Source organism: Schistocerca nitens, chromosome 5, assembly GCF_023898315.1.
Source record: "Schistocerca nitens isolate TAMUIC-IGC-003100 chromosome 5, iqSchNite1.1, whole genome shotgun sequence".
In the NCBI taxonomy this organism is placed as follows: Eukaryota; Metazoa; Arthropoda; class Insecta; order Orthoptera; family Acrididae; genus Schistocerca; species Schistocerca nitens.
The window spans coordinates 501,419,139-501,433,318 of NC_064618.1; the positions used below are offsets into that span (position 1 = coordinate 501,419,139).

A 14,180-nucleotide genomic window follows, 5' to 3' on the forward strand; every position below is an offset into this window, starting at 1 on the left:
ATGGGTCCATATGTGGTACCTCAGAACTGCAAGTGCTATTGATCTTTAAATGTAATCGTTTCATGTACTCCATATGCATTGTTGCAAACGATAACTCTTGAGTTCATTGGAGATCTCTAAAAGCTGTACTAATTTTTTCCCCCAGCATTGTATTCACTTAATGCATTCCTATGTTACAAATTTAACTGCTCACTCAAGTTTCTTATTTATTTAACATTTATGCTGGTAATACTACATATTGTAACAAAAGCAATCAATCATGGTAAAATTATTTAATTGGATAGATCAAAAAATCTACTCACCAAGTGGCGGCAGAACACACACATAAGACTGTTGTAAACGAATGGATTAGCTCATAAGGTATAAAACAGATGACAGTTTGAACAAGACAGATAATTTTATCAATAATTGATTATTTTTGTTGTTATATTAGCCCACATGATCATCATTCCTTCTTATCGAACCCTCTTGTCAGTCTTTCTTGTCGTCTGTCTTGTTCAAACTGACATCTGTTTTCCACCTTATGTGCTAATCCATTCGTTTACAACAGTCTTTTGTGTGTGTTGTGCTGCTGCTTGGTGAGTAGATTTTTTATGTAACCAATTAAAAAGTTTATCTAAACAAAGATGATGTGACTTACTGAACGAAAGCGCTGGCAGGTCGATAGACACACAAACAAACACAAACACACACACAAAATTCAAGCTTTCGCAACAAACTGTTGCCTCATCAGGAAAGAGGGAAGGAGAGGGAAAGACGAAAGGATGTGGGTTTTAAGGGAGAGGGTAAGGAGTCATTCCAATCCCGGGAGCGGAAAGACTTACCTTAGGGGGAAAAAAGGACAGGTATACACTCGCGCGCACACACACACACATATTCATCCACACATATACAGACACAAGCAGACATATTTAGAGACAGAGTTTGGGCCCAAACTCTTTGTCTCTAAATATGTCTGCTTGTGTCTGTATATGTGTGGATGGATATGTGTGTGTGTGCGCGCGAGTGTATACCTGTCCTTTTTTTCCCCCTAAGGTAAGTCTTTCCGCTCCCGGGATTGGAATGACTCCTTACCCTCTCCCTTAAAACCCACATCCTTTCGTCTTTCCCTCTCCTTCCCTCTTTCCTGATGAGGCAACAGTTTGTTGCGAAAGCTTGAATTTTGTGTGTGTGTTTGTGTTTGTTTGTGTGTCTATCGACCTGCCAGCGCTTTCGTTCGGTAAGTCACATCATCTTTGTTTTTAGATATATTTTTCCCACGTGGATTGTTTCCCTCTATTTTATCAATAACTGATTGTTTTCATTCTCATATTAGCCCATGTGGCCATCATTCCTTCTTATTTACCTCTCTTGTCAGTCTTTATCATCTGCCTTGTTCAAACTGTCATCTGTTTTCTAGCTTATGTGCTAATCCATTTGTTTATAACAGTCTTGTATGTGTGTGTTCTGCCGCCGCTTGGTAAGTAGATTTTTTTTTTTATCTATCCAATTACATAATATTGCATATTGTGTCTGTTATAATTTCATATGATATGTGTAGGTATCAACACTTTACATGATGCTTTCTATTATATATTAGTCCTTGGGCTCTCATACATACACAAATAAGCACTATTTAAAGGCATTAAGAAGTTTGTTTTACAGGGTTTTAAGCTGTGTCATCACAAGATCTTCTGCCAAATGAATCACTATTCGAGAGGTAAATGGCAAATCAGGGTGAATAAGACTCGTCCGTCATTGCCTTGCCATAATATGGAATGTGAGAAAAAACTATATTCCGAATCACAAAGACAAAAAATTTGAATGCCCCACTTTGAAGGTTGCTTTGGATTATAGTACTTGAACTGAACCCTGAAGCCAACTGTATGCTCATCTGTAGATGCATTTCTTTCTGTTACATAAAGTTCCTTACATTTATTAGCAATATATTTGCTCACGAACTTCATTTTTGCCCTTTCTAGTATTCACATTCTGAGACAGGAAAAAGTAAATGCAGCGTCCAAAATATCTGGAACAATCAGAGGTGAGGGAAAACATTTTTGAAGAGTGGTATTTGGTAAGTTCTATTCTTGGGTGCACATTTAGAGGAAAAGTCAATCCCTGTTGTCTAAGGCCATGTTTTGTGCAAGCGACAGAAGCGACCAACAGCGTGCATCAGCTACAGATGACAAAACAGAGCTTCAGGAATAGTTACAGAAGTGTCCTAAGTCAGCAATGTCCATGGCATTGCCTGTCCTCTGCTACAACATGCAGTCTTTGAATTCAAACGTGTTTGAATCTTGTCGCTGCAGCACACATGACAATGAGAGCAACAGCTACAAGTCTTCTCGGCAAAGCACTGGAGCAGACGTGCCGGCTGCTAAGAAAAACTTATCCGATTTTAAGAAAACTGTCAGTTAGAAGATTTGATTCTTTCTCATTTTACAGCTTGATATCTTCACTCAATAAAGGACTGAGTTTATGTTTGTTATTCATCATGGTTACTGTGCTGCATGGAACAAGTAAACAACCGCATGAAATTTTTTAAGAGTTTGTAGAAGTAAAATCGCATTGTGTAGACTCTGCGTATAGTTGATTTTAGGCCATACGTTATTGCATATGAAATGTAGCCAACATACTGAAGTTGTATTTGAAGTTGAGAGTGGAATGATATTCTTTTTCACTCCCAAATATTGCTTGTTCTATCTGCGTATAGTTTGCTCACGGCACGTCCAAATTGTTTCCTATGCATTGGGAATCAGGTAGTCATACAACTCACCTTATTTCATAAACGGTTGAGGATATCAAAATGAGGTTTTTTGGAAATGACAGCATGCAGAAATGATGTATTTTGTCATATGATTATCACTTGAAGTGTTTTGGTCGAATGTTTGAGCAGAGCAAAAACAAGATTCCCTGTAAATTAAAATAATGAGCTTTGTACAAATTTTCATAGCCAAACAAATTGTAAGAAACAGGCAAATGGGGCATCAAAGTGACCAGCATGAGATCTAGTATTGCAAGAAAATATTTAATTGCTTGAAAGTAATCAGGGTAATTAAGGAAAACTTAATTACAGATAAGAAAAATTGAAATATTTCATGAACACTTGTTGCTATATAGCTATGTACGTGAAGTACCGAAAAGTTCATCTCTTTGAAGCGTAGGTGTCTTGCGGATAAAAAAATACGTTGATGTGATATTTAAACTGTCAAAAAGGCTTCCTTCGAATCAAGTATTAAGTTTAGGAATTTTGAGAACAGTAGACACTAGGGAGGCAAATGAGGCATCCATAAGATAATGCTATCTGTATAAAACTTGAAAATAAAAAAAAAAGAAAGTAGTCAAATATTTTGTGAAATAAAGGAAATAAAATAGGTCAGAGAAGCATTCAACATGCATCTGAATGATGTTAGAAATTATTGACAGTAAATGAGGTGCATCAAATGTTTCTCTAATATGTTTTATTTCATACTTTTAGACAAATCATTTCACAAAACTTCTGTTCAGACTATTTAGATGAACTATAATTCATCAACATTGATTGTTGATGAATTACATTCCAAATATCAGTAAAATTTCATGGTTGTTAATAGTGTTTCATTACAAATTTAATGTGTGCGATATTCTGGGATAGGTGTGTATACATGTAAAGATCATGCACTGTGACAAGACCTTAAAATTATACTTTGAGATGCAGTGTAGACAGTATAGACAGGGTGAGTCAGGAGGAAAGGTACATGCTTTGAGGGGTGATAGTATTAGTGATTCTGAACAAAAAACTTCATAAAGACGTATACCCTATTCTGAATGGTTTCAGAGATAAAACACATTTAATATAACTTTTGTACACTTTTCTTGAATAACTTGAAAACTGCATCCTCCAGTGAAAACGTGTTGTCGCAGTACAAAATTAAACTATATTAAATTTCCTACAAAAAAGGTCCTATTTGTTTTTTTCTCTAGAGCTAATGGTTTGCGCGAAGAGAGTGCGAGATTGTTGAAAAACTCGCTCGACGTGCATGCGCTGTAGCTTACGTAGTTTTTGTAGGCCAATTTGAGGTAGTTTCCCGACTTGATAGACCACAAGTGTCCTGTATCAAACTGTTCGCCTGAACTTGCTCTACACTACTGTGGTACACTGTAAACAGTGACAACGTGTGATAGTACAGAAAATAGTACTGTCAAACATTGTCACTGTTTTCAATTTACCACAGCAGTCCCCCTGAGAGTTCGGGGGTTAGAATAGGCCCGCGGTATTCCTGCCTGTCATGAGGCAACTAGAAGGCGTCTCAAACGTTTCGGCCTGTATGTGCTGGTCCCCTCTTGGGTTGTCTTTCATATTTCCAAATTCTTCCAAAGAGCGAGCCAATTGGGGAAGAGCGCCTTACATGGTGCATTGTGTCCATCGTGCATTGAGACCTTTATCCAGCTTTCTTGTCGTCGCATTGCCGTCCCGCTTGTTCTCCATATCCTGGGGGAGGATACATTCCAGGGTGCGATTTCCGCCATGCACTGTGCAGTGTTGCTTTTTGTGGATACGACAACCATGGACTCCTTGCACCTAATATCCAGCACGGTAGCCAGTCCATGGGGCTGCCATGTACCCTGTTGGTTGTAGCCCCCTGACAACACAGGGATCGCTCTGCTGATGCCTGCGCCATTAACTCCCCACATATGCAAAGGTGTAGATGCCTAACTCCCTGGGGCATCGGGACTCCCGACAATGGCCACCCAGCCAGGCTGGGTGGCGCCCGTGGGGAGGGCCCTTGGTCGGAGTGGGTGGCATCAGGGCGGATGTCTCGCAATGAAGTGTGGTACATCATCTCTTGCTGGTGGCCAGCCGCTGGCAGTCTCCAAGCGTTCTCGAGCTCAATTCAACGCTCAGAAATACGATCCCAAATCGTTCCCCTCCCTGGCCTCACCGTTGGAGGAGCGTAAGGCTCAGGATGGCAGTGACACTTATTTACCCCGGTTCCTAGTTTGTACGAGAACTGATGGCAAGTCTTTCATGTCAACGAAGCCTCAATTCTTCGTAAAGCATTTAGAGGACAAGTTTGGGGAGGTGGAGGGCTTGTCCAAAATGCGCTCTGGGTCAGTATTGATGAAAACGGCATCCTCTGCCCAGTCACGAAGGTTACTTGGTTGTGACAAGTTGGGGGATGTTTCAGTTACCATTACACCCCATAAGAGTTTAAACATGGTCCAGGATATTATTTTCCATAGGGATCTTCTTTTGCAGTCTGACGACGAGCTGCACACCAATTTAGTGTGTCGAGGTGTTTATTTCATTCGGCGCGTTCATCGGGGTCCGAAGGATAATCAAATTGTTACTGGTGCCTTCATCTTGGCCTTCAAGGGGGATACAGTACCGGAGGTGGTCAAGGTAATGGTCTACCGCTGTGATGTCAAGCCCTATATCCCTCCCCCGATGCGGTGCTTTAAGTGCTGGAAGTTCGGCCATAATTCTTCCTACTGTACTTCTGGTCTCACATGTCGAGATTGCGGATGCCCATCACATCCCAATACTCCATGTGCCCTGCCTCCCATCTATGTCAACTGCAGAGAGCATCATTCACCTTGCTCGCCAGACTGCAGGATTTTACAGAAAGAGCGGAAAATCATGGAATATAAGACCCTGGACTGACTGAACTATACTGAGGCTAAGAGGAAATACAAATGACTCCATCCTGTGTGTATGACTTCCTCATATGCTGCCGCTACGACAACTGTGATAGCCCCATCAGTTCAGTGAATTCCAATCAGCTCACCGAGTCGTACAACTCCACATGGCCCCTTGCCCATTGGGGAACACTACCCACCCTGTTGCTCCTGCGCCACCTACCTTGGGAGCAACACCCCCCACCCATCAGGGACGTCTGCCCCTACTTCTAAGCCGGAGAAGTGTCCAAATTTTTAGGCTCCTCTTGCTCGCTAGGGGTCCCTCCCTTCCCAGGTTTCCACAAGTGGGAAGGATGACACCTGGTGGTGGCATAAGCGCCCACAAGCGGCTGGTCATAGGGCTTCGCGATCCTCCTCTGTCCTGGAGACTGAATCAGTAAAGCCCTCCCAACCAGTGAGACCCAAACAGCAGCGAGAAAAGTCCAAGAAGAAGACCTCTAAGACGAAGAAACTGGCGGTGGCACCCACCTCTGTGTCTGAGGGCGAGGTAGAGATTCTGGCATCCGCTGAGGACCTAGATCTCTCTGGACGCTGAGACACAATGGATGTCAGTCGCACAGGTTCTCAATCAGTGGCAGCAGGTGATCCAGCAGTGTAATCTGCCTCCTTGGTCTCTTCACGCCTTTCTCGACCATGGACAATGTCATCCCCCAGTGGAACTGCAACTGTTTTCTCCACCATCAAGCTGAGCTTTGACAACTTCTCAGCCTTCAACCTTTCCTCTGCATTGCTCTTCAGGAAACTTGGGTTTCCAGCAATGCGAACCCCCGCCCTCTGTGGCTATCAGGGTTATTATAAGAACTTGGCAGCTTATAAGAGGGTATGTGGTGGTGTCTGCATCTACGTCTTTCAGTCTTTTTATAGTGAGTCTGTCCCTCTACAACCACCTTTAGAGGCTGTCGCTGTTCGGGTGTGGATGCCTCAGGCTGTCACTGTCTGCAGTCTCTATCTTCCACTGGATGGTGATGTCCTGCAGCACGTCCTGGCTGCACTGATTGCCCAATTGCCACCACCTTTTCTGTTACTTCAACACCCATAACCCTCTGTGGGGTGGATCAGTGGCAACAGGCCGAGGTAGCATCGTTGAGCAAGTATTGGCACAGCTCGACCTTTCTCTTTCTAATAATGGTGCCTTCACACATTTTAGTGTGGCGCATTGTTTGTACTCAGCCATCAACCTTTCGATGTGCAGCCCTAGCCTATTACCATCTGTCCAGTGGAGTGCGCATGACGACTTGTGTGGTAGTGACCACTTTACGATCTTTCTGTCACTGCCACAGTGTCACTTTTCTGGGCGCCCTTGCAGATGTGCTATGAATAAGGCTGACTGGGACTTGTTCACCTACATTGCCGCTATTGAGCCTCTTTTCAATGATGCCATTGATGTGGTGGTTCACTCGGTCACCACCGGCATCGTTACTGCCACTGAATCTGCCATTGCTCTTTTTCTGGGTCCCTTCGGTGGAGGACTGTGCCTTGGTGGTCGCCTAAGATCGCTGAGGTTATTAAAGATCGCAGGCGAGCACTCCAATGTTACAAGCAGCATCCCTCATTGGAACACCTCATTGCCTTTAAACGGCTCCGTGCCCAAGCCTGCCGCCTCATTCGCCAATGCAAGTGGGAGTGCTGGGAAAGATATGTCTCCACCATTGGCCTCCGTACCTCCCCATTGCAGGTTTGGGCCAAGATTAGGCGACTAATCGGCTATCGGACCCCCGTCAGTGTACCTACGCTTTCACTTAATGGAGCAGTCTGTACTGACTCCAAGACAATTGCAAACCACCTAGTGGAGCATTTTGCTCAGAGTTCCGCTTATGCAAATTACCCACTGGCCATCCGCTCCCTGAAAGAGTGGTTGGAACGTCAGAGCCTTTCATTTCACATGCGCCACCCTGAATCGTACAATGCTCCATTCAGTGAGTGGGAATTCCACAGTGCCCTAGCTGTTTGCCCTGATATGGCCAAATCGCATCCACTGTCAGATGCTGAAACACCTCTCGGTGGACTGCCAGCGATGCCTCCTAGACCTTTTCAACCATATCTGGGTTCAGGGTGAGTTCCCGTCCCAATGGTGGGAAAGCATCGCAATCCCCCTGTCGAAACCTGGCAAGAACCCACTGGAGGTGGACAGCTACTGCCCCATTAGCTCCACCAATGTTCTTTGCAAGTTTCTTGAATGCATGGTGAGCCGGAGGTTGATTTGGCTACTTGAGTCTCGGGGCCTTCCGGCTCCATCTCAGGGTGGGTTCCGTAAGGGCCACTCTGCCGCCAATAATCTGGTCTGCCTGGAGTCTGCCATCCGTACGGCCTTTGCCCGCCTTCAGCATCTGCTCGCTGTCTTTTTTGACATGCGGAAGGCATACGATACAACATGGCGGCATCATATCCTCTCTACGCTTCATGATTGGAGTCTTCGTGGTCCGCTCCCGATTTTCATACAAAATTTTATGTCGCTTCGTTCCTTCCGCGTGCAAGTTGTGGCCTCCCATAGTTCATTCCGAGTTCAGGAGAATGGGGTACCGCAAGGATCTGTCTTAAGTGTCTTCCTCTTTTTAATTGCTATTAACAAGCTCGCTGTGACAGTGGGAATGTCTGTCTCAGCTTCCTTGTATGCTGACGACTTCTGCCTATACTTTAGCTCCACTGGCATTGCAGCTGTTGAACGGCAGCTGCAGGGCGCTGTCCTCAAGGCACAGTCTTGGGCAGTGGTGCATGGCTTCCAGTTTTCGGCTGCCAAGACTTGGGTTATGCATTTCTGCCCGCGATGCACTGTTCACTCTGAGCCATGGCTTTATCACTCTGAGCCATGGCTTTATCACTCTGAGCCATGGCTTTATCACTCTGAGCCATGGCTTTATCACTCTGAGCCATGGCTTTATCACTCTGAGCCATGGCTTTATCACTCTGAGCCATGGCTTTATCACTCTGAGCCATGGCTTTATCACTCTGAGCCATGGCTTTATCACTCTGAGCCATGGCTTTATCACTCTGAGCCATGGCTTTATCACTCTGAGCCATGGCTTTATCACTCTGAGCCATGGCTTTATCACTCTGAGCCATGGCTTTATCACTCCGAGCCATGGCTTTATCGGGACAGTGAACCTCTTGCTGTGGTGGAGACGCATCGGTTTTTGGGATTGGTTTTTGATACCTGGCTGACCTGGCCCCCTCATATTCGGCAGCTTAAACAGATGTGCTGGCGGCATCTTAACGCTCTTCGCTGCTTGAGTCACACCAGCTGGGGTGCCGATCGGTCTACCGTTCTACAGCTGTACCAGGCGTTAATTCAGTCCCATCTAGATTACAGAGCCTGGCTTATGGTTCGGCATCCCCGTCCACATTGCGGTTGCTGGACTCCATACTTCACAGCAGGATCTGACTCGCCACTGGACCTTTCCGGACAAGCCCTGTCAACAGCATACTTGTGGAGGCACGTGTCCCTCCATTGTGGTACCAGCGCCAATGATTACTGGCCGCTTATGCTACAAACGTTTGTAGCTTGCCCGGGCATCCCAATTATCATCTCCTGTTCCCTCGATCAGTCGTCCATCTTCAGGAACGGTGGCCCTGGTCAAGGTGAATGATCGCGGTTCGTGTCAGAGCTCTTCTCTCTGGGCTTGAGGTTTTCCCTCTTCCACCTCTTTTCCAGGCCTCTCTGTGTGTACCCCCGTGGTGAGTGCCCTGCCCATGCCTTTGGGTGAATTTGGCACAGGGCCCGAAGGACTCAGTCCATCCTCAGGCCCTCTGCTGCCCCTTTCTTTCAGTCGTTGCCATGTTTCAAGGCTCTGACATTTTCTATACTGACGGTTCGATGGTTGTCAGTTATGTCGGTTATGCTCTTACTCTAGGGAATCATTATGAACAACACTCATTGCCGGCTGGCTGCAGTGTTTTCATTGCTGAGCTGGTTGCCATCTCTCGCGCCCTAGAGTATATCTGCTCCTGCTCAGGTGAGTCCTTTGTTATCTGTAGTGACTCCGTGAGCAGTTTACGAGCTATCGACCAGTGTTTCCCTCACTCTCGCCTGGTGATGGCTATCCAGGAGTCCCTTCATACTCTTGCCCGCTGCGGCCGCTCTGGTCTTTGTGTGGACCTTGGGTCATGTAGGCATCCCGGGAAATGAATGTGTTGACACGCTGGCCAAACAGGCTGTCGGTGCACAAGCCTTGGAGATTGGCTGTTCAGAGAGTGACCTCAGGTCAGTTTTGTGCCAGAAGGTACTTGGCACCTGGGGTGAAGAATCGTGCACCCTGCCTTCACCCAACAAACTTCGGGCCGTCAAGAAGACTACTGGTGTGTAGCGCTCCTCCTTGCGCACCTTCTGCAAGTACTCAGTTGTTTTCTGCCGGCTCCACATTGGCCACACCTGGCTGACGCGTGGTCATCTCTTTCACTGTGAGGATCCACCTCTCTGTCGCTGTGGATCACTGTTGACAGTGGTCCACATCTTGTTGGCCCGTCCGTTTTTAACTCCACTCAGGCAGATGTTTGCGCTGCCTGATACGCACCCTGCACTTTTATCAGATGATGCTGCAATGGCAGATCTTATTTTGAGTTTTATTCGTGCAGGGGGCTTTTATCGTTCAATCTAATAGTTTGGGTCCTTTTTTGATTTGAGTCTGGCCTCTGGCCTGCGGTTTTAGATTTGTGGTTTTTAGTGTGTTCCTTGGTGGTTGGCTTTTCCTTTTTTGCTTTCATGGTCAGCCAACCACTGTCACACTCTGTGATTTTAATTTCTTTTGTTTAGTCTCTGTCTATATCTTTCTTGTCTTGTGTCATCCCTTGTCATCTGCGTTGTTTGTTTTTATTCTTTGTGAGTGTTTACAGTTCGTGGAAAAAGGGACAGGTGGCCCTTGTAGTCTGGTCCCTTCAATCCCGCATACCAACCAACCAACCACAGTAGTGTAGAGCAAGTTGAGACGAACAGTTTGATATGGGACACTTGTGGTCTGAAAAGTTGGGAAACTACCTCAAATCGGTCTACAAAAGCTACGTAAGCTACAGCGCATGCACATCGAGTGAGTTTCTCAACATTCGCACACTCTCTTGTTGCTGGAGTGTCGCATCTCCAGATGTTGCCTGCTGTCAGTCGCTTCTGACACTTAACGTTGGACATGACCTAAGATAGTCCAGGGACTTGCCAATATCACTGTAATGATACACATGCCAGTCACATGTTATGGATTGCACATTTTGTCACTTACCACTTTCTTGTTAATTGTTACCTTCAGATTCACTGTCACTTACATCTCTATACAAAGAAAAAGATTCTTCTAGTTCACTCTCATCACAGAACTGTGCTTCGTCTTTAGTATCTTGCAAAAGTCACCTCAAGATGCCGTCGTCACTTGCATAGCTTCTGCTGCCATCTTTGTACAAGCAGAAATTGTATGAAAGCGCACAGTCATTTGCACATGTCTAAGCTTGTGTTCTCTGTGAAATACAATGGTCAGCTTCCACTATTCTGATGGCCAGAGCAAAAAAATATACAGAAATTGAATGTTTGGCACTGGAGTGAAGCAGAAAATCTTTGTTATATGGGATCTAACATTAGAATGGGAAGGATTAATCCTCACAGTTTTACAATACTTCCCACACAGTTCCACTCTATACTTCTATTTTTCCTGTATTTATTTATTGTACTCGGATTGTATATGTACTAATACATTCTGTTGTTTTGTAATATGAACATCTTCCCCACTGTAAGAAAATTTTTTCAGCAGACTGATTTATAATTTAGGTTCCGTATTTTGTTTTACAATTGTCAGTTCTATCTTCTATTCTGTTTGTGTTTCATCTTCCATATGTAATACCTCTTCAACCAGGTATTCAATACTCTTGTCTCATATTAATTTCACTACATTGTTATCATCAATTAAATTTAAATTGAAACTTCCTGGCTGATTAAAACTGTGTGCCAGACCGAGACTCGAACTCTGGAACTTTGCCTTTTGTCTGCAAGTACCCTACCAACTGAGCTACCCAAGCACGACTCATGACCTGTCCTCACAATTTTACTTCCACCAGTACCTCGTCTCCTACCTTGCAAACTTCACAGAAGTTCTCCCACAAAACTTGCAGGACTAGCACCACTGGAAGAAAGGATATTGTGGAGACATGGCATAGCCATGGCCTGGGGGATGTTTCCAGAATGAAATGTTCATGCAGCGAGTTCAAGTCTTGGTCCAGCACACAGTTTTAATCTGCCCGGAAGTTTCATGTGCATGCACACTGCGCTGCAGAGTGAAAATTTCATAATGTAAATTTCAATTGTTTTATACACACCGGGCAAAGTTTAATGTTAATTTTTTTTCTGGTTTCATTCAAACAATTGAAACTCCAGGTAGGAATGCCGACAAGTAGGAAAAGAAGATAGATTGCTACTTACCATAAAGAAGACATGTCAAGTTGCAGACAGGCATGATTAAAAAACACTCACATGAATCTTTTAATCACAGTCTTCATCAGTAGAGAGAGAGAGAGAGAGAGAGAGAGAGAGAGAGAGAGAGAGCACCTCACCCACACATGACTGCCAACTCCAAAACCTCAGGCCAGAATGCAACATCATCAATCTGGAGAGGGTGGGGAAGGGAAGGGGAAGAGGGAGGGATAGTAGTGTGCGGGTGGGAAGAGAGACGAATGTCATCTGGTGGAGCGTGCAGAGACTAGCCTTTAACAGTTGCAGCTTCAGGAGATTGTGGGGCAGGGAGTTGGAAAAAAAAGGAACAAAAAAAGAGAGGAGTGGGGAAAGATGGGCAGTTGTATTGGCAGAGGGCTGCAAATAAACAGGGTGGGAGGTGAGAATGGAAAGGAGATGATAGAACGTAGAGGGTGGAAACTGGTGGAGGATGTGAGGACAGTATTTTACTATAGGTTGAGGCCAGGATAACTAAGGGAGTGGAGAGTGTGTTGTAAGGATAACTCCAATCTGCATGGTTCAGAAAAACAGGTGATAGAGGGAAGGATCCACATGGCTGGGGTAGTGAAGCAGCCATTTAAATAAAGTGTTACGGTCAGCTGTATGTTGTGCCACAGAGTGGTCTACTTTGCTCTTGGCCACAGTTACACAGTGGCCGTTCATTTTGGTGGATGGCTGGTTGGTAGTTATACCAATATAAAAAGCTGTGCAATGATTGCAGCAAAGCTGCTAAATGACATGGCTGCTTTGACAGGTGGCCCAGTCCCTGATGCGGTAAAATCAGGAATTGCACTTGTGGCAATGTTCCCTGCTTTATTTCTTCATTTGTTGTCCTTGGTGTTGACATACTGGCTGAAAACGTAGGGGATCAAAGTGCAGTACTGTCTACTGTAATAATGTAGATTATAGGTACACATTTGCGCTTCACAGTTGTTTACTTTCACTTTTCACAACCCCCCATATACACATTTAATATGGCCAGTGTACTATTGTTTAACTTTCGATAAACCTCATTAATAGTTTTCAGGCACACATCCACTTAGTGCTACAATAGTTTACTGTTGAATACCTTTGAGTAGTAAAAGCCTATCCACACAATTCTTGAAGAATAAAAAGGTACTTATGGAAATGGACACTGTCATTTTTTAATACACGGCCTAATTGTGTTATACTTATTTCACGGATGCATTGTTGTTGATCTAACCAACACAGGTTTCTCGTCTGAAACTCGACCATGGACTGACTGTCTCAGGACCAAAAATTGGGCTCTTTTATGTTTCACAATAATAGGAGCCGAAACTACATATTGTTCGAAGTTAAATTTACAGAAATTGCAATGAAAACTTAACTCATTAAATTAACTGAATACATCGAAAAATTGGACCTTTTTAACAGTTTCTTCTACTAAAAGAGTTAGGCCGAATTATTTGCTTAAATGATGAAATTCACAGATATCATTACACAAACAATACTTTTGACAAAACTGTTAATTACTTTGCTAACATGTTTTTGAATAGATCCAAATAGATCCTTTAAGAATACTATTAGTTGTTCCTCCTAATGTTTATAATTAGTACAGAATTTATATTTGTTTATATGTCAACCATAGAATTTAAGTTACAAAACATTTACTGATTTTGCCCTATAATGAAAGATACTAACTAGGAATAGTCGAAATAAATTAGAAAATCAGTTACATACCTAAAACTAAGCACAAAACTAGAACTGGTGTCATATTCTTTAAAACTGAGGGCCAACCTTTCTCTTTTATGAAAATGCAGATTATACTCACGTATGTTAATGGTAATTAATTCTAAAATGAACAAATGAATATTAGGGAGGCAGATGGCAAAACAAGAGTGGAAGTAAAAATATCCTGGCTTGGTTCATCGCACACTCCCAGTCCCAACCCCAGGAAGACCCACATGCAAAACCTGCCCTATTCACCCACACAGCTGCTCCAGTCCTGCCCCATCAGGCGTCGGGTCACCTGTGAAAGCAGCCATGTCATTTACCAGCTCTGCTGCAACCATTGCACAGCTTTTTATATTGGTATGACCACCAAACAGCTGCCCACCAGGATGAACGGCCACTGCCAAAC

The 14,180-nt window shown here is 44.1% G+C and overlaps 1 protein-coding gene across 1 annotated transcript in view; it reads left to right on the forward strand.

The window, feature by feature from the left end:
* LOC126259877 (structural maintenance of chromosomes protein 5) overlaps window positions 1–14,180 on the forward strand; it is a 150,744-nt gene that overhangs the window by 43,208 nt on the left and 93,356 nt on the right. The gene's annotated exons all lie outside the window — the stretch shown is intronic.